This window comes from Hibiscus syriacus, unplaced genomic scaffold (assembly GCF_006381635.1).
Source record: "Hibiscus syriacus cultivar Baekdansim isolate YM2019G1 unplaced genomic scaffold, ASM638163v2 tig00111402_pilon, whole genome shotgun sequence".
Lineage (NCBI taxonomy): Eukaryota > Viridiplantae > Streptophyta > Magnoliopsida > Malvales > Malvaceae > Hibiscus > Hibiscus syriacus.
In genome coordinates, this window is record NW_024063082.1 from 3,519,174 (window position 1) to 3,546,025 (window position 26,852).

The 26,852-nt window shown below is 34.1% G+C and overlaps 2 pseudogenes; both read right to left on the reverse strand.

Annotated features, from left to right (window-relative positions):
• Nucleotides 1-1,209: 1,209 nt before the first annotated feature.
• On the reverse strand, nt 1,210-2,078 carry LOC120161666 (annotated as a pseudogene).
• Nucleotides 2,079-17,184: 15,106 nt separating this feature from the next.
• On the reverse strand, nt 17,185-18,942 carry LOC120162459 (annotated as a pseudogene).
• Between the last annotated feature and the right edge of the window lie 7,910 nt (nt 18,943-26,852).

Genomic DNA, 26,852 nt, shown 5'->3' on the forward strand with positions numbered 1-26,852 from the left:
CTTAATTTATTTATAAAAAACCCCAAATTTTTAATGAAATTATAAAAAACTCTAAAAAACTAAAATATCTCATTTCAACCCATTATTAACCGTCGTCGATCATCTTCGGCCACCATAGTCGCCGAACATTTGAGTTTTGATCGAAATTGCACAGTAGTTCAAATGGTGATGGCGGTGTGACTTATGGATGCCGGGATCAACCGGAATCGATGAAAATAAGTGATGAGATCTTAAAATTCGACGGACCTTTGAACTCTTCTCTACGGCAAACGGCGACACTTTACGATGAAAGGCCAAAGGAGTTTGATTGGAAGTCAACACCGGTGCCAATGAAGGTGACGGTGACGATCACGAATGGCCGACCAACGTCCATAGAAGGGGAAAGGGGTAGAGGAAGGGGGAAAAGAGAAGGGGGTGGGGGCACGTGGGCTGTAGGTGTTGGGTTTTTTTTATAAAAATATTTTTATTTTTTAAAATTTTTAATAAATTCTTAAAATTACTATAACGTGTTACGTGTCACTTAATGGTCAAATTTAATGGTCGACACATATTTTTAACAAAAATTTATTTAGCCACTAAAATGATTTTCGATGCAAAGTTTAGGCACTTATTTTTGTATTAAGCCTAAAAATAATAAATATAATTAATAAAAATAATGAAAATGTTTATTATTTTCTTAATAATAATGACTCCAATAATTATTTTTAATCATAGTGATCAAAATACAAATACCTTAAAAGTTTAATGACCATTAGTACAATAAAAATCGACTAAAACCCTTAAATATGCTTTTATATTTGATTTTAATTTTTTTTGTAGACTAAAGTATTTGAGCATGTCTTAAAATACAACTTCTGAAACCTCAGTCTTCCTTTGCATTATACGATCTAGTCTATATTGCCAAGATCATCATCATCATCTATTGTAATTATGTACCAAGCTTCAATAAAACCACAATCCACAATGCCCATGAGAATCAATCGTTTCAAATGACAGAGTCGTAAACACGATTTTCACCTTTTAAAACAAATGATCCAGATAACAACCCGCTTAATGTTTGGTAAAACTCTTTAGTTTTACACTAACATTATTTTAAAAGAACATTCTTTTGGCTATAAAAAAAAACGTTTAGTATGATTGCAATGGTAATTCAAATCCAAGAGTTACAAATTCTGATTTCACAACTGAAATGATTAGGAAGAGAGAGGTACATCATAAACCAGTCTGTTTATTACATGATACTTAGCAGAATACTCTGATTTCAATAAGCAAAATGCATGGAAACGAGTAACGAACTCGTAGGGTTTTGATATAGCTCTTAATGTGCTTGTCAACCCCATTAGAATCGAGACTGATGATATTTAACCACATCCTTATCCAACTGGAAGGCCTTGGCCAGAACATCTGGGTTGGTCGCTGGTTTTGAGCCAAACACTGCACTGGCAATGGCTATAACCCCAGCATTTTGGCTGCTGAGACCACCAAATGCAACGGCCTCAGATTTCCCTATGTTGAACTGGAAATGAATCAAGCCCATGGGGAAAACGAAAACATCTCCAGGGTTTAGGATTTTACTGAAGAGACGGTAGTCCGGGTTCTACGTAACAAAGCAGACGTAAAGTGTGCCTTTGACAACAACTAGGATCTCGGTTCCTAGGGATGAGTGTGAGGAGGGTTAAGGCCATTCGGAGCGTAGTCGATCCGAGCCAGAGATATGCCGAGAGTGTTGAGCCCTGCTATTTCATCAACACCAACAGGGGTGACACTAAGTCCATATGGATTAGATGTGTTCCCTGCCTTGTTTAGGCCTGAAAAGAAGAAATCGTCCGCAACTGCAAGCTTTGGGTCTTTGCAGAATTTACCATTTACAAACACTGCAATGAAGAAATATTAATTAAAATGTCGAAGCCAAAACTGAATGATGAACATTAACATGAAGTCTTGAAAGCCCTACCGCCATCTTTGATGTCCTTGACAGCCACACAAAAGTCCTGGAGAGGACTGGGGTCGGAGGCCAAGGCCAATGAGCAAGCAAAAGCCATGAGTGTGAAAACAAGGAAAGAATGAATTCCTTTCATTATGATACACGACAAATACTTTGTTTGCTATTGCTTTGGAGAAGATTGAGAAATTTTGAATGGCAGACATTGCTATTTATAGATGGAAACCAAACACCCGCAGGCCATTATTTCTACCATCTCTCCACTCTTCACCAGTCGAGTTGAATGCTATCTTAAAATTTCTTAATGTAATCAAGAATTACCTAGACTTGTTCGCATCTGGTGTTGACATCTGGTCTTTTTAATTCAATGAATGAAATAAATGTTTCATATATTTCTTTCCTAAGCTCCACCAAGTATTACGTAGAATTCAATCAATTCATACAAATAACTAGCATGATTCATGAAGCAGTAATGTAATAAATTTACGTCACTCGTAATTATTTTATCAATTTTATATATTTGAATTTTCTCGTCCACTATGAACACTGATTAGATTCAGGCATGATACACTTTTTAGTTATTGGAAATACGACTTCCCCTACATATTTACCTATTACAAATTTACCTATTACATTATAATATGTTGAAAGTGTCTATACTTTTTTATAAAAAAGATCGATACTTTTTTTAAAGTTATGTAATTTATGTTTCAATTTTTTAATAGTGTTTCATGTTTTCCACATACAATATTAATTTAATAATTTCATTTGTACAAAAAATTATTTGATTGTTTTGATATTTTATAAAATAATATTTAGAATTTAAATTTAACAATATTAACCAAAGATAATAATAAATATGTAATATATATGTTTATTGTTTTTAATTTAATGATAATATATACCGTAACATAAAAAATAAATCATTAGATATATATAATTACTACATTGATATCTTAAAACTCACTCAAAAGATAACCTTAAATTAATGTTTTCCACAGTGAAATAAGTATGGACACTTTTATAAAAATAATAGATGCTTTACAATATAAGCACTACCTATTACATTATATAAACGCTACCTATTACATTATATAAGCGCTACCTATTACATCATATTTTTATCTATTATATTGAAAGTGTCCATACTTTTTATAAAAAGGATCGATACTTTTTTTAAAGTTATGTAATTTATGTTTCAATTTTTTTTAATAGTGTTTCATGTTTTCCACCTACAATATTAATTTAATAATTTCATTTGCACAAAAAAATATTTGATTGTTTTGATATTTTATAAAATAATATTTAGAATTTAAATTTAACAATATTAACCAAAGATAATAATAAATATGTAATATATATGTTTATTGTTTTTAATTTAATAATAATATATCGTAACGTAAAAAAAAATCATTAGACGCCTATAATTACTAAATTAATATCTTAAAACTCACTCAAAAATAACCTTAAATTAATGTTTTCCACAGTGAAAAAAGTATGGACACTTTTATAAAAAGGATAGATACTTTACAATATAGCACTACCTATTACATTATATAAACGCTACCTATTACATTATAAGCGCTACCTATTACATCATATTTTTACCTATTATATTGAAAGTGTCCATACTTTTTATAAAAGGATCGATACTTTTTTAAAGTTATGTAATTTATGTTTCAATTTTTTTTAATAGTGTTTCATGTTTTCCACCTATAATATTAATTTAATAATTTCATTTACACAAAAAATTATTTGATTGTTTTGATATTTTATAAAATATTATTTAGTATTTAAATTTAACAATATTAACCAAAGATAATAATAAATATGTAATATATATGTTTATTGTTTTTAATTTAATAATAATATATATCGTAACGTAAAAAATAAATCATTAGACGCCTATAATTACTAAATTAATATCTTAAAACTCACTCAAAAGATAACCTTAAATTAATGTTTTCTACAGTGAAAAAGTATGGACACTTTTATAAAAAGGATAGATACTTTACAATATAAGCACTACCTATTACATTATATAAACGCTACCTATTACATTATAAGCGCTACCTATTACATCATATTTTTACCTATTATATTGAAAGTGTCCATACTTTTATAAAAAGGATCGATACTTTTTAAAGTTATGTAATTTATGTTTCAATTTTTTTTAATAATGTTTCATGTTTTCCACCTACAATATTAATTTAATAATTTCATTTACACAAAAAATTATTTGATTGTTTTGATATTTTATAAAATATTATTTAGTATTTAAATTTAACAATATTAACCAAAGATAATAATAAATATGTAATATATATGTTTATTGTTTTTAATTTAATAATAATATATACCGTAACGTAAAAAATAAATCATTAGACGTCTATAATTATTAAATTAATATCTTAAAACTCACTCAAAAGATAACCTTAAATTAATGTTTTCCACAGTGAAAAAAGTATGGACACTTTTATAAAAAGGATAGATACTTTACAATATAAGCACTACCTATTACATTATATAAACGCTACCTATTACATTATATAAGCGCTACCTATTACATCATATTTTTACCTATTATATTGAAAGTGTCCATACTTTTTATAAAAAGGATCGATATTTTTTTAAAGTTATGTAATTTATGTTTCAATTTTTTTTAATAGTGTTTCATGTTTTCCACCTATAATATTAATTTAATAATTTCATTTACACAAAAAATTATTTGATTGTTTTGATATTTTATAAAATAATATTTAGTATTTAAATTTAACAATATTAACCAAAGATAATAATAAATCATTAGACGCCTATAATTACTAAATTAATATCTTAAAACTCACTTAAAAGATGTACATACCTAAATATGTAGTTATTGTACATACCTAAATTTAATGATAATATATACTTGTAGTTATTGTACATACCTAAATATGTACTGCGAATTTAATGTTGTACCCATCCTTTAACTACCACTACCAATACCACATCCTATTGAAAGCAGCACGACTGAAACATGTTCAAAATGAACCTTTGCTTACATCTCCATCAACTCCTGGACCACTGAACTTGCACAACAAAATTTTTGCCATGGATAATACTGATGTAGACAATGTTAAGCCAACCGAGGAATGCCATGAAATACATAATGTTGATGAATCTGACAGATTGGTTGGTCAGCTCTTCTGTTCACGTGATCAAGCTTGGTACTTTTACAAGGGATTCGCACGGGAACATGGGTTTAGTGCACGTAAGGGAACAACACGGCTTGACGTGGAAGGGAATGTGAAGACACAAGAATTTTGTTGTTCCAAAGAAAGGTTTCGAGTATCAAAAGTCAATACTGTTGATCGTCAACGTGCTCATACGCCAGTCACAAGAACATGATGTAAGGCTAGAGTCGTAGTTACAACAACAAATATAAACGATCAGTGGGTTATAAGTAAGTCTGATCAGAAACATAATCATGCATTGTGCACACCTGCTATGACACCATTTATGCGTTCTAATAGAGCTGTAAGTAAGGCTGCTATCGATGAGGCAACAACATTGAAAGAGGTCGGTGTTGGCACGTCACAAGTAATGAACTATTTAATGCAGGAGGCAGGGGGCTATCATAATGTTGGATTTACACATAAAGACTTCTACAATGCACTTCAAAGAGGTAAAACAAAGGAAATCGTCGATGGGGATGTGAATACGCTTATTGCCTACTTTGATTATAAGAAACATGATGATCCCAGTTTTTTTATGACATACTCGGTAGACAAATCGGGGGCATTGTATAATCTTATTTGGTCGGATTCTACATCGAGATCGGATTACACATGCTTCGGTGATGTAATTGCGTTCGACACAACGTACAAAGATAATTTGTATGGTCGACCAATTATGCCTATTGTTGGTGTCAATCATCACCATAACACAATTGTGTTTGCCACTGCCATAATCGCTGACGAGACGTCTCAATCTTTCGAGTGGGTGCTACAGAATTTTTTAGAAGCCATGATGAATAAATCACCTATTTCAGTTGTCACCGATGGGGATAGGGCAATGCAGAGGGCTATCAAATCTGTTATCTCTTATGCTAAGCACATATTATGTTCTTGGCATCTTTCTCGCAATGCACAAGCTAACATTGGTGACCCAAAGTTTACAGCAGCATTCTCAAAATGCATGGCTTCCTGGTAGACAACCAAGGAATTTGATATTCAATGGCGTTCGGTTGTTTCAGAATTCAACGTCCAAAAGCATCCATGGGTGATTGAGAAGGGAAATACACGACACTTATGGGCATAAGCATATCTAACCGGTCATTTCTTTGCGAATATTCGCTCAACACAAAGGTGCGAGTCTATGAATGCTTCACTAGCTATTGCACTGAAACACAAGAAGACATATTTAGATGTTGTTCGTGTAATTGAAGATGGAATTAGTAGAATGCGTATGAACGAGTTGAAAGCGGATTACTTAAGTTCCCATACGAAGCCCTTCCAGATCACAAAACTGGTCGACCTTGAAAGCCATGCCGCTGCGATTTTTACTCGCGAATCTTTTCGTGTGTTCCAAGATGAACTTATACGGGAGACATTGTACCGGATTGAGGCAGAGATTAAGTCCTTAATAGATGAATGTCAACATTATATTTTGTCAAAGTACGTAGAAAAAAATAGGAAATTTGAAATTAGTTTTGATTCTCGTACGAAAACTCTAATTTGCTCCTGTAAAAAATTCGAGACCGTTGGACTTCCGTATCGCCATCAACTTCACATTTTGAAGCACTTGGATTACACATATTTACCCGGGACTTTGATTCAAAGTAGGTGGACTAATGATGCGAAGTCTTCTGCACCCAGTTATGTTGACATGAATGTGTCTCCAGAAGTGATGCAGATGGCAAGGTTCGTTGCTCTACGTTCAACGTCAAGTAGGTTATGCTACATTGCATCAAAGACAGACGAGTCTTTCAAAACCGCAAGAGATGAGATGAAAAAACTAATAGAAGAATTAGAAAACTCGTTTGGTTTGAATGATTCAGTCAACCAGAGCATTGTAGTAAACAATGTTCGTGACCCTCAACGAAAACAACGCAAGCGAAAAGAAGTGCCGAAGAACAAGGTCGAGAAGAAAATTAGGCGATGTGGGTACTGCAACGGTGAGGGGCATAACAAACTAACATGTCCTCAAGTCAAGCTCAGTTTGAGTACAAGCACACAACCTACATCAACTGATTTTTTCGAAGACGGAATGGAATGACAACGATCTCCATATATCGTAAGTATCAACATGACTCTTATTGTATGTACATATAAATATTTTGAATGAAGGAAGAAAAACCGCGTTACTTAAAATTACCGACACAATATTAAAAAGTGTCGATATAGGTTGTAGACCTATTCGCTCATAAAACCGGTATATTTATACCGGTTATATTACAAAATTATCTATTACATTATAATTCTGGGTTCCGATGTATAAATGTCGACACTTTTTTACAAGGTATCGACACATTTTTCTTCCAATCTGGACATAAAGTACCGACACAATATTAAAAAGTGTCGATATAGGTTGTAGACCTGTTCGCTCATAAAACCGGTATATTTATACCGGTTATATTACAAAATTATCTATTACATTATAATTATGGGTTCCGATGTGTAAATGTCGACACTTTTTGACAAGGTATCGACACATTTTTCTTCCAATTTGGACATAAAGTACCGACACAATATTAAAAAGTGTCGATATAGGTTGTAGACCTGTTCGCTCATAAAACCGGTATATTTATACCGGTTATATTACAAAGTTATCTATTACATTATAATTCTGGGTTCCGATGTGTAAATGTCGACACTTTTTGACAAGGTATCGACACATTTTTCTTCCAATCTGGACATAAAGTACCGACACAATATTAAAAAGTGTCGATATAGGTTGTAGACCTGTTTGCTCATAAAACCGGTATATTTATACCGGTTATATTATAAAATTATCTATTACATTATAATTCTGGGTTCTGATGTGTAAATGTCGACACTTTTTGACAAGGTATCGACACATTTTTCTTCCAATCTGAACATAAAGTATCGACACAATATTAAAAAGTGTCGATATAGGTTGTAGACCTGTTCGCTCATAAAACCGGTATATTTATACCGGTTATATTACAAAATTATCTATTATATTATAATTCTGGGTTCTGATGTATAAATGTCGACACTTTTTCACAAGGTATCGACACATTTTTCTTCCAATCTGGACATAAAGTACCGACACAATATTAAAAAGTGTCGATATAGGTTGTAGACCTGTTCGCTCATAAAACCGGTATATTTATACCGGTTATATTACACAATTATCTATTACATTATAATTCTGGGTTCCGATGTGTAAATGTCGACACTTTTTGACAAGGTATCGACACATTTTTCTTCCAATCTAGACATAAAGTGCCGACTCAATATTAAAAAGTGTCGATATAGGTTGTAGACCTGTTCGCTCATAAAACCGGTATATTTATACCGGTTATATTACAAAATTATCTATTACATTATAATTATGGGTTCCGATGTGTAAATGTCGACACTTTTTGACAAGGTATCGACACATTTTTCTTCCAATCTGGACGTAAAGTACATACACAATATTAAAAAGTGTGAAAACTTTGTTGTGGATATCATGGAAAACAATGATATAGAAATGTGTTTCGATACATTTGCAAGCAGATGTAAAATACATTAATAACTAGTATTGATATTTCAACAATCCTCAAATGTATATGTATACAGAGAAGCAAATATGGAATAATTAATGAAAATATACACACAATATAATCACACCAAAATATACATACACAAGAATGTTCAAATAATGTACCAACAAACGAAATTAATTCGATGAAAAAGGGTTATTTCTAACGAAGTCCGGAACATTAGAGGCCTTCAACAAATTTTCCAAATACTCTCGTATGTTTCCGCCTTTTTCTGAGGACATACATAAATAATTTCAATTATCAAACTAATAAGGTGCAATTTTACTAACAATAAACTAAATTCGCATAAACATGAATAAATTTGTGTCATACCTAGAGCATTGTCATTCGAATGGGAAGCATCGTCAAAGGTATGTGGACATATGTAATTGTATTTCTATATAAACACATAAGTTGTTAAAATAATCAATGTCTGAACACCTGTTCAACTGGAAAAACATATTGCATAAATGCAACTTACCAGATTATAAATCATTTTTTCCGCTGAATCATCGACCAAAAGTGTATTTAGCTCGTTAAAATCTATACACGCATTCCAAACATCATTGAGATCTTTACAGTAGGTAACAACATCGTATGTTTTGCATTTTTCTTGATCCTGTTCACAAACAGTCGAACATAAATATGTAGGAATCATAGACAATAAAAAGTCAGCAAACTGTAATGACATTCATCTTACCCACACGAATAGAAAATGCTCAGAAAATAAAGGTAGTTTCTCAAGTACACGGTCGACGTTATGCCTGAGATTGTAATCAAGTTTGAATGTTAACATTCAAATGTATATTAACGATTTTGACTACAGTAATTCAATTGCTCCAAACATGTTCTAACCTCATCTTTGAAGACCAAAGGACAACAACAAAATTGTCGACACAAAATTGCATAAATTCAAATAATCCTCTTCTGAGGACAACATCTACAACATGAAGAAAATGATATTAAAGTTCTACGCTTATATGTTAAAATAATGGACACAAAAGAATAGAATTAAAACCTGCAGGCAGTCTTGGGATGTAGGCAAGGACACCATTGAGATCAAAAATTAAAAGTTTTCTTGAAGGCGGCGTTGCAGACACGATATACTTGTTTGGATCATCATCATCATCATCATCGTCATCATCTTCATCGTCATCTTCATCGTCATCATCATCGTCATCTTCATCGTCATCTTCATCGTCAACTTCATCTTCATTGACAGCTCGGTTGTCCACATCTGTTAAAAGAAAATAAAATACAGTTCAGAACGTGTAAATGTTTAGAAACATAAATAATGAATTACCTAACTCGTTTGATGTCATTAACGTAATTCGTCACGCTCACGCAACATGGAGACTTCATGTTGCAATGATGAAATATCGGATCGCATTCCACTCACAAGGGAATCAATATGCTCCCGAAAATTGACCATGTATTCCATCACGGTCTTAATTGTGACATCCTCTGCAACTGGAGCTTCTTCCATCATTGCGTCTCCACTTGGTTGCTCTTCTTCATGGCCAACGGGGTCTATTTCCTCCCTCTCTTGATCTAATCCGACCTCCTTGACACGCTTCTAACCGAGTTTTTCAACAAAATCATATCCCGCTTTTTTAATAAATACCATGTCAATCTTGCGGGTTAATCGAACAGGGGCGTCATGCGAAAAATCAACTTCCTTCTTCTTCAACAGATGGGTGATGACACATCCATATGGTAGTGTAGTTGAAATTGTTGCTCCCATTGTGACCATATATACAATTGTATTAAATATGAGTTTTGCAATGTTTGGAGCTGTTTTGGATTTGGATTTATACTTTGCTATCCACCAATAATTGCTGTCTCGAAGCGTTGAATGTTTTCCCCCACTAGGCCGGATATACCATGTGAACATTTTGTGAAACACTCTCGACTCTACATCGAGGTGAATTGGGCTATTTCTAGCAACCCGTTTAATTGTAGACTAATCTACACCATTTTCATCTGAATCCCCTTTATTCGCTACACCTAAACCCTCCGCAATAGTTTCCGGAGATATATATATATCCTTCCCCATGACATGTGTATTAATTCCTATTATATTAGTCTTATTAGGCTCGTGCTGTAAGGAAGCATTGTTGTAGAAGACTCTAACTAGGTTGGGATAATATCTTGGTTCTACACCAAGGAATTCAAGCCAACCCCAAGATGTAAATATGGATTTAAAACTAAATGCATATTTATCATCAAACAAGAAACCCAGGTCAATGACACGTTCGGGACGAATCTTCCTTACTTTAAAACTCGTCTGCCATCTTTGTTTCTCCATATCGGATCTAAAGTTCAGAGTTTCGAAGGACCTGTTTTCCTCAGAAGAATCGTTTGTTACAGAAGGAGGTTGTGGTTGAGAAGAACTGGGTTGAGAAGAGCTTTGAGAAAGACCGCGCTTCTGACGCTGACGTTTTGGAGCCATTTTGGTTGGATGCTATTACAATGGAACACAAACACATTTAGGAAAAAAACTCTAATATAGAAATCAATCAAACCCATAAAATATCGATAAATTTACCTGAATATCTGATCGTCACTGTTATGATAACGCTAGTATTCTTCGGAGAGGAAGAGTTATCTTCCGCCTGCTTGCCTTTATGTTTAGGGTTTTTCGATTTAGAGTACTATATATAGTGAACGATGGAAAAACACTTGATATTTAAATTAGTATCGACAAAACATTAAACAGTGTCGACACATTATTAAGACATATTCTCTCATAAAACCGATATACTTATACCGGTTAGATTGAAAAATTACCTATTACATTATACTTTTGGTTTTCGATGTCTATGGGATCGACACTTTTTATATATGGATCGACACTTTATGGTTGCACCCTGTTTGCCATTCATTCTGGACCAAAAATATCGACACAAACTACAAAAGTGTCGACACATTATTAAGACCTATTCTCTCATAAAACCGGTATACTTGTACCGGTTAGATTGAAAAATTACCTATTACATTATACTTTTGGTTTTCGATGTTTATGGGATCGACACTTTTTATATATGGATCGACACTTTATGGTTGCACCCTGTTTGCAATTCATTCTGGACCAAAAATATCGACACAAACTACAAAAGTGTCGACACATTATTAAGACCTATTCTCTCATAAAACCGATATACTTGTACTGGTTAGATTGAAAAATTACATATTACATTATTCTTTTGGTTTTCGATGTTTATGGGATCGACACTTTTTATATATGGATCGACACTTTATGGTTGCACCCTGTTTGCTATTCATTCTGGACCAGAAATATCGACACAAACTACAAAAGTGTCGATACATTATTTAGACCTATTCTCTCATAAAACCAGTATACTTGCACCGATTAGATTGAAAAATTACCTATTACATTATAATTTTGGGTTTCGATGTTTTTGGGATCGACACTTTTTATATATGGATCAACACTTTATGGTTGCACCCTGTTTGCCATATTGTAAATTTGCCTTTTACTTTAAAGTATCAACATGACCCTTAATGTGTATAAGAAACATGTACAACAACATACTGCTAACTTTTCTCATCTCATTCATAATTATATTCACATACAAAATTATAAATCGTATACAAAATTATAAATCTTATACAAAATTAACCCTACATTTTCATCATTGCATCCTTTTGTTATTCTTATGTATCATGGCAGCTTTTGTTATCTCCATTCTTCGTTGATTTTGATTGTGGCTTACGAGATCGTTTAATATTCGCGATCGATCCCACTCTCCAACAACCTATATTCAAATTGTCAGAACGTTAAGTATTGTAAACTACAACATTCAATCTATGACTTTTAACAATTTTACCACAAACGAATTTTTCTTTCCAATTACAAAATCACCAGTTGCCCCTGTAGAACCGATCGATTCCATCCACATCATCACATACATGCCGCAATCATGTCTGTTACAAAATTTGAAAATCACACATGTCAATTATGATGAATACTGCATAAATTAAGCTTTCTATTTGTGATAACATCTCATACCCATTCAATTGCTTATTCTTCTTATGCTCCACAAATTTGAAATTTTTCAAGGGATATTTTCCTAGAGATCCACAGGATTCAACCCAAATGCGTTTCTTATTATAAAAATCTAATATTTTAATCTGCATTAAAATAGAAGAAGTTATGATCCAAAAAAATTATGCATTATAATTTACATAATGTCCTTTCATACATACATACATACCAATCTCTTAGCATCCTTCACTCTTTGTTTAGCTGCTTCAGTTGTAAACATACTATCATATATTGTTGCAACACGATCTACCATATCCAACACCAACAGATACCAATGTGAATTATGGTAGTTTATTGTGATCATGATCTGCAACAAATTTCACACCCAATTTGACAAAATTCAACATTCTATATCCGAAAACATCATTTGCAATTGGTATGGTGTCTTACCTTCTCACAGTCGGTGAATTTCACATAGTTATTCAGTATGGGACCCCAGAAGGTAGCAATACTCTCAACACTTTCTTTGTTGTTGGCATCCAACGCCTGCTGCTGCAATTACGCAACAAACATTATTAATTTACCGTCTATAACACTACATATCTCCATTTATTAATTTAACTCACCGCTAAGTGGTATGGAATGTAGCCAATCCTCCGGAGTGACTTCTGAGAATCGTAGCATACTGTCCAGGCGAGCAAATCAATAACCTAACAAAATTAATTACACAATCAGAACATATTCAATAAGTTTTAACATTTTCTACTTTCTACTTACCACACCGCCAACCCATTCCTTAGGGTTCAACGTTGCAACGTCGTATACACTAGCGAATTGATTTCCCATTGAGATTACAGAATATCTGTATGAATCATTAAGATTAATATGTTGTCATGAAATATTTAAATATAACTCACAAACCAATATATTTCACTTACTCCGATTCTAACTCACTATTCCATAAATAATCACAAATTGCAGCTTTGATGTCATCAATTCCGCTTGGAATATCCGCTTTTTCAACCTACAATTTTGCATACAAATTTTTGTCACAACAACATAATAAAAATCAAATTAAGTTTTCTTTTATTCAACTTACCTTATGCTTCTTCTTCTGGGGTGCAAGACATTCCAAATCCAAATTTGCTGCTATAACACTCTCCGGTGTATAAATAACATCGACTTCCTTCCTCCTCATTTCTTCTATCTCTTCTTCTTCCTCCTTTCTCTTTTCTTCTTCATATTTTTTCAGTTCATCGTATTTTTTTCTACATAGCTCTTTATCTCTTTTATTTCACCCTTCAATTGATCTCCTTCATCCAAGTATTTATCAACCACCCCCTTCACCCCCGTAAGTTCACTCCTCAATTCCACAACCTCCTTCACCACTCCCTCAAATTTTTCACCCGTCACCATCTTAATATCACCCCTTAACACCCCAACTTCTTTCACCACTTCACCCCTCAACACCTCTACTTCTTTCACCACTCCATCTATTTTTCCTTCCACTACCCCCTTATGCCTCTCAAGTGTATCTTCGACTCTCTCAAGTTTCTCTTCGACTCTATCAAGTTTCTCTTCGACTCTTGATTGTCTTTGCATGATATCAAATTGGATTTTTTTGATATCAGCCAATTCAGACATCAAAATGTCGAAGCTACTATGTTTTCCCTCACCGTCGTCCCACTCACCGTCATCCCCCAATACAACCATCTCTCCTTTCTTCTCCTCTGCCTCCTCTACATCCTTGCCAATAACCTTAAAAATTAAATTACAATATTAAGACATTGAGTATATTCTTAATATTATTTAATTACATTTATTACCCTTTCTTGCTTCTTCGCTCTATCCAACTTCAACTTCACCATCACTCTAACCACCTCTTCCTTCCCTCATGCACGGATGCGTGCCACTCCGGTTCTTTCATAAGCCGGCACTGCCTCACAGCCCGACCAAAAATCGAACAGTGCAACATGCATTTATAATAAAATTTATATTTTTATATAAAAACACAAAAAAGTTCTTCAACTCATTTACCTCTAAGATTGCTATGCACCCTTTGAGGTATCTCTTGCTGCCCTTTTTAAAGGTGATTATTAATTCAATCAATCTCGAATGGATATATTCAGCCCAATTGAATTCACCTTTCAAGCCTTCATCGCAAATGAGCTTCATATGTTCCTTGTTCGTTGACGTATTACCCGTTGGACAAAGAAAGATACCGACAAGGTATAATAGAACTATGGCCTTTAGCTCATCCCCAACGTAAGATCCACTTTTTATTTCCTCTTCAATTTCAGCATATGTCACATTCTGCTTCAAACCATATTTGGAGGCAAGTGCTTTCCAGTCCTTACTCTTACAGACTTCTACAACACTTTTGCCTTCATTTTCTACCCCCAATACGGCTGCAGCACATGGGATCCCGAGAGGAAATGAAAAATCACCATACTTAGCAATACATTGTCTGACATCAAATTGCGCCATCAAGGATCGACACAATTCCCTCCGAATAGGTCGATCCCTTACTCCTACCAACGATCCAAAACCTATTTCTCCCAGCACATTCAACTGACCCTTCTCCTTAAGGTGTTTAATTAATGAATTCACCCTTTTAATGCTGCATCTTGTCGACACTTCCTACATTTTTTAACAATATATAATGTTATAGTTCTTATATATTTTGTATCAACGTATTTACAAGTTTAATGAATACCTTATTTTCATGTGCTTTCCTCCGTTCTTTGTATTCTTTACTATCATTCCTTGACTGTGTGATGTAAGGTTCCTTTTCAGCATCACTCATTGAATTCCATTTGGACCTCACATCTTTTGTCACCTAATATTAAACATAAACGTTTCTTAATCAATACATTAACACTAAATACTACTCAATGTCAATTTCATTTTACATACCGAACCGCTCTGTGTGCCATCTTCCTTCACCCTTTTGCATTCGACCATACTGTCAACATTTAAAATTTGTAAACAATTGAAAGTTTATCCATACGTTAATCCAATTACCATTTCAACAATAATAACAAAAAGACATTGATACTTACTAGAAGTACATATATCCACCCTTTGGTTGCTTTCGAGTCTCGGCCTCAATTTCAAAGTCATCTGCTCCACCAACAATTTTCCAACCCATTGACTCCATTTTTCCTTCATATATCAGTTTACGCAAATCAAATTATTTTGTTACATACACTTTATTCAATATACAAATATAGATAACTACTCTTGTGGTAAAACGGTTTTCTTCAAAAGAATTTGAATGGCCACACCAAAATGTGTCGGCACATTTATACAACCTATAATATCATTTTCTACCTATAATATTTAATTAAAATATTGACATTTATATTTTTCCTTGAATATCACTTTCTACCTGCAATCGGTCCCAAATGCATCTTTACTCCAAAACCCCAAACAACACATAAAAACCCTATCGCGATTACTGTAATAATAAAAAATTAGGGTTTCGACAACATACTTTTCGATTTGACTGCAGCAACAAACAAACAAACTTCGCTTTAGAAACACCTTCTGAAATGCAGCAACAATTACGCTTCGATTTCAAAAACTCGTCTGTTCTATCTATTTTCAGAGGATATTTAGCTATGACCTTTATATTTTCATCGGATATGTTATTTATATTTAATCGATACAAATACAAAAGTGTCGATACTTTTATGTCAGGTGTCGATACTTTCGAAAGGATAATTACCTATTTCTTTGAAAGTGTCGATAATTTATTACACGTACTTACGAAAGTATCGACACTTTCAATATATCCGGTATCATTTTATCGGTTTTATCATTTTGATACCTATTTTATCATATTTTTACCTGTTATATCGTTGTGGATCGATATATTTTTTTAAAGTATCGACACATTATAGGCGCTAAAACTGCTTCTCTTTTAAATTCACAAAGTGTCGATCCTTATATAAAGTATCGACACTTTCAATATATCCGGTAACGTTTTACCGGTTTTATCATTTTGTTACCGGTTTTATCATATTTTTACCTGGTATATCGTTTTGGATCGATACATTTTTTAAAAGTATCGACACTTTATAGGATTTAAAACTGCTTCTCTTTTAAATTCACGAAGTGTCGATCCTTATATTAAAGTATCGACATTTTAAAAGTATCCGGTAGCGCTTTACCGATTTTATCATTTCAATACCGGTTTTTTCATAGTTTTACCTGTTATATCGTTTTGGATCGACACATTTTTAATTTGGATCGACACGAACCGACAAGTTAAGTTTGTCGGTTGCACAATTTTTTAATATTTCTTCATGACTTAGACCTACTATATTATTATTAGTCAACATTTCCGGTAGCGCTAAACCGAATTTATTAAATATCTTTTAATGTATCCGGTAACACCGTATATTAATAGTATATTAACCCGTTTTTTCTGAGTCAAGCCCAGAAAACACGCGTTGACAAAAACAAATGGTTATTTCACCTGATGAATAATGTTTGAGCTTTTTCTTGAACGAGTTTCCACAAGGCATCCACATGGTGTTGTTGAGTCAGAGCTGACCGGATTGCACATCGAATGACGTAAATACCAGGGGCGTATGTACATGACTACTTAGGAAACCCATTGTACACCTGTTATTACAAGAAAACATGTTAAATTTAGTTTAATTTATTAATGAAAATAAAAGAAAAAAATTACATATTCGAATTTAAATTAATGGAAATAAAAGAAAAAAATTACATATTTGAATTTTTTTAGAATAGAGTATTAAAATTTTAGACTCCTAATTTTTAATTTATAAATCCTCCACGGGTAAATACCACCCTGCCACTGCATGGCTCATGAAAGCTCTCCCACTTGAATTCATGGCATCCACCATTTTCCAGTTCAATTCTCTGCCGTCCTCCACCTCCTCCTCCGCCGCCGTGGACTTCAACCTGAAACAAACCAATTCGAACTTCCTCGGCACTACTATCTCGAACCTCACATCTTTCCTCACTAATGCTTCGAAGTGTTTAGCCATGGCGATATCGCTTCGAATGTGGTACATCAGGTTGGCCAAACCATGTCTGCGGATCACAGTCTAAAGCTTCAAAGCTTTGAACCGTCTACTCAATGCGATCTGCCAATCTTTGTAGTCCACCACTGCTTTCGAGTTACTTGCATTGTTTTTTAGATATTCAGGGTCACTTGACAATTAATCGGTTAGCAGGATTGGTTCCTTGATCCACAGACAACAGCAATCCGTGTTGGTGAGAAACCATTTATGTGGGTTCATGCTGATGGAGTTAGCGAGCTCCACTCCTCAAGATGATGGCGGAGCTCGGGACAAATGCACGCACTTCCTGCGTATGCGCTGCATCAATGTGAAGCCAAACCTTGAATTCCATGGCTACTTTGCCTAACTCCGCAATAGGATCAACGGCTCCGGTGGGCGTTGTCCTGATGGTTGCACATAAAAATAATGACACCAACCCTGATTTTATATCGTCTACAATGGCGGAACGAACTGTTTCAGGTGGCATTGAAAACCCTGTGGAAAAAGTTGTTTCGATTAACCGAAAATTAGACGGGGGAATACCCACTAATTTTGCAGCCTTTTGGAAAGTGAAATGCGTTTGATCCGACGCATAAACAACTAGCTTTGTTATATGTTCCCACCCACCGAGCTCTTTCAAAGCTTTGTCTCTTGCGGCTGCCAAAACGCAAACAGCAGCCTCGCATGTACTTCCATCATCCATGCAAGACTCCACCACCGGTTCCGGCGAACAAAAACGAAGACGGTAGCTTAAGCAATTTCCTCATCCAATCCACGACGATTGACTCGAGCTCAGTCGCCGCCGGTGATAAAATCCAGTTGAAACCAACGACATTAAAACCCGAGCAAAGCATTTCCCCGAGAAATCCAGCAGTGCTGCCGTTTGCTTGGAAGTAGGCGAAGAAGTTTGGACTTTGCCAATGAGTGAGGCCCGGAATGATCAATCGTTGATATCTTTATCTTCGAGTGACTCGGGGCAATACGGTGCTGACTCAGGCAACATGGCGGACAAATAACCGGGCTCAACAGTGTTTTGAACCGAGTATTTCTCAATATTCTCATAGTAAATACTAAATAGTAATCGGCAATGAAATCAATCACTGCTTTGGATTCGTTTGTGAAACTCACTGGATCAAGGGGAAGAAATGTTTCTTTTGATTCACTTCCCATTTTTCCTTTCAAATGTAAACTCTTTTTTATTTCGATGGTATTTGGTATGTTGAAGGAAGAAAGTCATGGGGTATATTATATATAACAGTTTTAATGTGTGTTCTATAGTATTAAAAATTAAATCAAGTAAATATGTGTGTACTATCTTACAACCTATTAAAATAAGAATACTATTTTGAGGGCAATTGTTGTTATTTGAGTACAACATATCTATAGTCCCCTCATTGTACATGTCCTTAAATTTGGATTAAGAGTACTTGGATTTTACCGTACTAATAATGTGGTTAAATAAAAATATTTCAAATAAAATATTTTAACAAATAATTATTAGTAAAATGATAAGAAAGTTTTATTTCAATTCTTTTACGTTTGACTTTTATATAATATTTTTAAATATTTTATTTAAAGGTTATATGAAATAAACATAAGGAAAAATAATAATAATGTTTGATTTTTAAAAAAAAGTATATATGTATTCTTATAACAATTTTTTTATCTGAATTAGTGCCTAATTGATTCATAATATTTAGAAGATATATTAATATAACATCCTCAATATCGGGTTAGTGATTAAAGTGTAAGATTTTTAAAATTCAATGACCAGGTTAAATAAATTGAAAGATGTTGGTGTAGGGTGAATTAACAAATGAAGGAAGAGTAAAAAGGTAAAAGGGTCATTGAACAAGTGAAATAATAAAATATTATTTGGGTTATCTTATAACCCACGTGGAACACAATTGTGGGAAAAAAAGTTTCCAGACAATTCCTTCATCTTCATCTTCTTCTCCTAATCGTAAAGCACCCAAGCCAAGGTAAGTTGGATTTCTTTTGATTAGTCCTTAAAATTAAAGTATGACTTTGGTTAATGAAGACTTGGGAAACATAATGGAGATGAAAAGGGTCATAGAAACTCAAAGATTTGTAAGTTATGAAGGATTAAAGATAGGAAGTGAATAAGTGAAATTTTGAATAAGGATGTATAAATAGATTTGGAAGATGAATTTGACTTGTCATAGGTGTGAATAATAAGTTATAAGTGTTAGAAATAAGTTTGGATTACATGTAAATTTTGGTATGATTCTTAGTTTTAAGAATTTGAATGAGATATGGGAGATAATTGGGTGTTGGAATGATAAAAGTTAGTTAAAATGGTTGTAGTTGAGTTTAATAGCATAATAAAGATTATATACATGAAAATTTGGGTGAAGTATTGATGAATTTCGGGGGGAAATAACCTATTTTGGATAGGTGCATCGATACACTATGAATGGGTACCGATGCACTAAGACCAATTTTGAAGGTGCATCGATACACACCGGCATGCATCGATGCATGAATATTTCGAAGCTATTTTGGGTACCGATGCAGCATCGGTATACTCCTAAAGGAAAAGTGAATTTTTGGTTCATTAAATTAGCCTAAGTTATTAATACCAAGTTATAAGGTTTAGGCTTCTTATAATTGTCTTGAAAATTATATTTATGTAGATATCGAGCCTAAACGAGTTCCGGAACAAGTGACAAGTAAGATCGATCGAGTAAAAGGCAAAGAGATATAGGTGAGTGCATATGCATAGCATGAATATAGTATTATATTCAGTTCTAGACTTCTGATAAGTCTAGATTCAATACTTTGATACATGATTACATTCTATATTATGATACATGACATGAATTCATATTATATGCATTATGCGACATGAATATGCAGGAAAAGTTATATGAGCTACGTGATAAAGGTATGTAAATGATATGTCTATGAGATACATTATGAAAGCCCATGTTATGTAGATGAGAACTATAGGTATAGTTGGCATGCCAAGAGTAGAGGGTCTACGCGGTCCTTCGGGACAATTCTACGTGGTCCTTCGGGACATATATGTATTCTTTGGAACATGTATGAGGTCTTTTGAGACACCTACTTGATCCTTGGTATATGTGTATGATTCTTAAGGAATTTATATATGGTCCTTATGGACAATCTTATATGGCACTACGGTGCAATTCTACGTGGCACTTCGGTGCAAATTTCTACGCAGTCCTTCGGGACAAATTCTACGTGGCACTTCGGTGAAAATTTATACGAGCTGTGGTGACAGCATAGTGCACAACCTCACAACACTCACATACCTCAGGTTCTCAGTATTGTATCATGGGCTATTGAACTTATTATTTGAATTCATGATGGTAAATTTGATCAGATTATGGGTAAGATACATGATTATGCAATTTGCATGGATTGAATATATGATTTCATGATATTGCATTTCATTATGACATTTTCATTATATTTTATTGTCATTATTATTATGCCTCACTAAGTCGATGACTTAGCGTGTAAGTATTTTATACGTAGGTACCGAAAAGAAGAGAGATCCATTATAAACTCAATAGAACAACATATCTCCACTTGAAGGTCAGATCAGAAGTAGATTAGATAGTATGTCTTAATATGTGATAAACAGGTTGGCATATAAATAAAGTCCGCAAATTAAGTATTTATGCTCTGATCGAGTTTTGTAATGTTTTAAACGTATTTATGTAAATGTAACTGTATAACGATGAAAGGTTAAATTTTTACGAGTTTTATGTACGTTTTACGAAAATTACTGTAGCTGTATTGTAGCAATGCATCAGACTCATTTTATGTAAATAAATGGTACTATTCATACATATAGTACTGTTCATAAATACGTTTTTGCCTTAAATTTTTATGATGAAGCATAATTTAATGGCATATTATTGTATTTTCTTAATATAAGTTCAAATGTTTTGATATTTTGTAAGAATATTATTTCAAAAAGTCAACGTGACATCTTAGACTCGTATCTGGGTCGGGTACGGGTTGGGGTGTTACATTTAATTTATAATCATTTCATACTAATTAATATATATAACCTATAAATACATTTTTTTATTATTTCACAAATAATTATTTGTTAAAATAATTTTTTATATAAAACATTTTGTAATTATAAAGTAGCATTTATTTTAAATACTTTCAACCATTTGACAATAAACGTTTAATAATCCTTGCAATCGTTGGTGCTCGAACTCAAAACCTCTAAGTTTATTTTAATTCTTTATTTTCTTTGTTTATTTTTTTTATCTCATCCATCTAGTACACTAATTTTGATTCTGACCTTAGTTTTGTATAATAAAATATTAAAAAATGTATTATATTAGTAATAATCTGTTGTAGTATGCCGTAGGAGGGTTGTTAGGTAAGTGATTATATTAGCTGGCTTACGACTGGAGGTTAGTTAGGCGGTTTTTACCTAACATGTGGTAAGCGCATGCAGGTGTGCATGCTTTAAATACGTGTAGAGTTGTATACTATGCTAGGCTTTTGACTAAGAAATAATTTGAGGTATTTCAGTATGTTTAACATGGTATCAGATTCTTTCGATCAGGTGTGATTTGTTTATTTTTTCTGTTGGACGATTTTTTGTTTTTCTTTGTGCAACGATGTCGTCTCACTCTTCTACTGCTGATGGTTGTGCGAGATTTGGATTGGAGTACTCATCCTTTAAGGTTGACGAGGTGTTTACAAATAAAGGATTAATGTGGTTCTTGATGAATTCTATTTCCTGTTGTGAAAACAACATATTCTTTTGGCTGTGAGGAGTCATTGTCTTGAGAAGTTTCTGCAGCAGCCTGGTGTCGATTATCATGAAGCCTTCAGCCCTGTGGTCAAGCCAGCAACAATACGAGTTGTGCTCTCGCTTGCACTAGCTAAGGGATGGCAGTTGAGGCAAGTGGATATAAATAACGCCTTTCTCAATGGAGTTCTAACTGAGGAGGTATATATGGCACAACCACCAGGCTATGAGGAAGGTGATGGAAATTTGGTTTGCAAACTTAACAAAGCCATTTATGGATTGAAACAAGCTCCTTGAGCGTGGTTTAGAGGCTAAAGGAGTTTTTAGTGGCTCAGGATTTTATGTTAGCAAGGTCTGATGCTTCACTGTTTGTTAGGGAGACTGCTAGCAGCATCATGTATCTACTAGTGTATGTAGACGATATCATCATCACAGGAAGCTGTGGAGAAGAAGTACAAGATATGATTAATGGCCTTAACAATCAGTTTGCACTAAAGGATCTTGGGCTCTTAAGTTTTTTTTTGGGAATCGAAGTATGTCGAGAATGTGATGGAATTGTCTTAAGTCAGCAAAAATACATACGTGATCTGTTGATTCAAGGCGGATTGGAGGGTGCTAAGGGTCTTCATACACCTATGGTCACAAACTGCAAGCTGGAGGTTGACACTGGAGTACCAGTTGAGGATACAGCTTGTTGGGGCCTTGCAATACATTGTCATCACGAGACCAGACATTGCCTTTGCTGTAAACAAGGTCTGTCAATTCATGCAAGCACCATGTGAGGTTCATCTTCAGGCAGTGAAACGAATACTGAGGTATCTGCAGGCTACTGCTGATTTTGGTCTTCGATTTTCACCTTCATCACGGTTGTCTTTAGTAGGTGTCGTAACCGATTTTCGCCCGGGAGCGGAAAAAATTTGGTACGACTTGGGGGGGTTTTCTTTGAAAAGGATTTTGAAATGTTTTGGAGTCACCATCGACCTTTTGAGTTAGGTAGGCCGAACACCCAAAAATGTTCTTTTAAAAGAGATTTTAGGAAAATGTCATTTAAAAGATTTACCAAGCTACGTGTAACCAGAAATTCATTTTTTAATAATAAAACGGGTTCGGAGGTCGATTACGTATGGGGAAGGATAAGCACCCCCACAACGCCCAAAATTGGTACCTATCGATTATATATTGTCTCTAATTAGTAGAAATATAAGAATTGGAATACATATTTAAATCACGATTCCATTATTCCGAATTTAACCATATAATACTATAGAACAAAAATTCAAAGGAAAAATAGAAAATATTCTCATATTTCTAATTGAAGAGAAAATACTCCCTAAAATATTTTAGGACAAATATTTCTCTTTCCAACTGAAATAAAAAGAATATAATAATTTTTCCTAAAAATTTAATATAAAAATAATTTTTATATAATATTATAATATATAATAATACAAGCAAAATAAATATCTAAAAAAATCAAAAACATATTTTAATGGTACAAATAAATAATATATATATGAATCTATTCATTATATAGTGGCAAAATGATTATAAAGTAACATAGGTATTATAAACATTAATAAAACAAATATTATAGCATGAAACAAGAAAACATCACAATAGAAACAAGAAAACATCACAATAGAAACACCATAATCATAATAAAACCATAAATATGGGACTAAAATGGAATAACATAAATACTAGTAGCCAAATTTGAACAAAAATAATACATCTGATCAGAGGACTAAATTAAAATAATGTAAAAGCATGCATCCAATTCGTAAATTATTGAAAATAAACATAAATGGGGACCAAAATGCAAAATACGCTAAACTTGAAGGGACCTAATGCATGATTAACCCTAAAAAGCTTTTAAAACACGAATAATTTTAAACAGAAAGGACCAAACCAGTGATTTAACCAAAAAACTAGTGATCAGAATGCAAAACACGCTAAAGGTCTAGGGACCTTAACGTGATTGGCCCAAAACTTAATAAAACAACTTCTCTTCCCTTTCCCAAATTCAGTTCTGCTCGAGAATCCCTAACTTTCCATCTCTTCTCCTCTTCCCCTTTCTCCATGCTTATCACTCCCACGGCGGCCAACTCATCGACGAAATAGAGTCGCGCCGCCTCGGCCACCCTATATGGGTGGCCACTCTACTCCGGCCGAGACCTACAAGGCGTGGGAAGCACCACTAAATCTAACACCACCACCTACGCTATTTCCCTTCTCGAGCGAGAACCGAGCACCAAACCACCATAAGCGGTGGCCATTCGACTTCAAATAACCAATGGCCATTCGACCCATCCCTAACGACACTGCTACCCTTACGAAACCCAATCGGCAGTAAGGTATTCTCTCCCATTTCCTTTATTTATTTTGTTTTAGAAACCATAAAAAAAGCATGGAAATAAAGAACAGAATTACAATGTAAACTATATTTTGGTTACATTCCAAGAAATTAACAAATAAACAAAGCATATAAGAAAATTAGAATACCTTTGAATATTTTTTTATCAATTCTAGTTTTTCAATTGCTAAAAAAATTGTATGTAGTCTTCTATTGATAAAAATCCATCCCCCTTACATTGTTTTTCGATTGGGTTATATACCCATACAAAGATTCTAAAACAGAGAAACAAATTTTTTGATTTCCTAATGTGTTCGGTTGAGAGTGGTGAAGTGGGGAACCGAGCTAAAACATGGGCTTGGGTGGCTTGGTGCGTGAGTCTTTTGCTGGAGAGTTGCAACCAGGTATGGGCACAAGTTTTAAATTGTTTCACGTGGGGTTGTAAATGGCAGCATGTGGGGGGAACTTCACGTGGGCTGTATGGGTTTTAATTAAAATAAGAAAATGGTGCTCACATTGGAACTTGTTTCACGTGGAGGCATTGGTGATGGCTTAGTATGGTTTGAATAAAAAAAATGGGGTGCTCACAACTGCCCCTCTTTATTCATTGCTGTGAAACAGGAATGAAGCAAATATAAAAGAACGCCATTTTTTTTACATTGGACTCTTCTTGTCACGCTACGAACTCTTCACTGGGAATGTCAATTCTTCTCCTTCTGTGAAATCATCGAGTCCTTGCTGCAAATGATGTCATCTTGCTTCGTTCTCTTGCCTGAGTCTTCATCTTCAGTTCTTCAAGTCGCAGGTTCTTCTGGAAATGTTGATCCAAGGTTGAACAAGTTCTTTATTATGAATCATCTATTGACAATGTTGGTCCATTGAGTGAGACGTACTGATTCAACCCCATTTGTGATGAACCAAGTATCGAAAATATTGAAAACACCCTGCCCGAAGGTCTTATGGATGGCCCGAAGGACTTACAAATCAAGAAACCCCCGAAGGCTTAGTTTCTTAAATCTCATTTGAAAACATCCTGCACTGAATATTTTATGGATGGCCCGAAGGACTTATGCATCATGCTCGAAAGACATACTGATGGCCCGAAGGACTTACGAATCAAGAAACCCCTAAAGGCTTAGTTTCTAAAATCTCATTTGAAAACATCATGCTCGAAAGACTTACTGATGGCCTGAAGGACTTACGAATCAAGAAACCCCTGAAGGTTTAGTTTCTTAAATCTCATTTGAAAACATCCTGCACTGAAGGTCTTATGGATGGCCCGAAGGACTTACGCATCATGCTCGAAAGACTTACTGATGGCCCGAAGGACTTACAAATCAAGAAACCCCCGAAGGCTTAGTTTATAAAATCTCATTTGAAAACATCATGCCCAAAAGACTTACTGATGGCCCGAAGAACTTACGAATCAAGAAACCCCAAAGGCTTAGTTTCTTAAACCTCATTTGAAAACATCCTGCACTGAAAGTCTTATAGATGGTGTAACACCCCCAACCCGTACCCGACCCAGATACGAGTTCGAGGTGTCACATTGACTTTTCATACTTTGACTCATGACAAAAACTCAAGAAAATTTAAAACTTTCATTAAAGTCACATCGGTTTATTTAACTCAATCAATTAGTACATGCCAACTATATTCAATATACATAATACATCTAATTCAAGATATCTTTTCTGATATGATCTTCGGTAAGAAGTAACTAACCTGTCTTGCTCCTCTTCACTTTTCTTCTAGCTTTTCCGGAACCTACATCTGAAACACTCACACGCTAAGTCGATGACTTAGTGAGGCAAAAAACATATAACCACCACTAATGCATTTATAATCTATACTTATTATATCATACAAAATCATACATTCTGTCATGCAACCACTATCCACTTGTACACATACATCATTCACATATTCTTATCATATTTCATTATAAGTAATCCAATTTAACAATTGATCTGGTACCTATTAT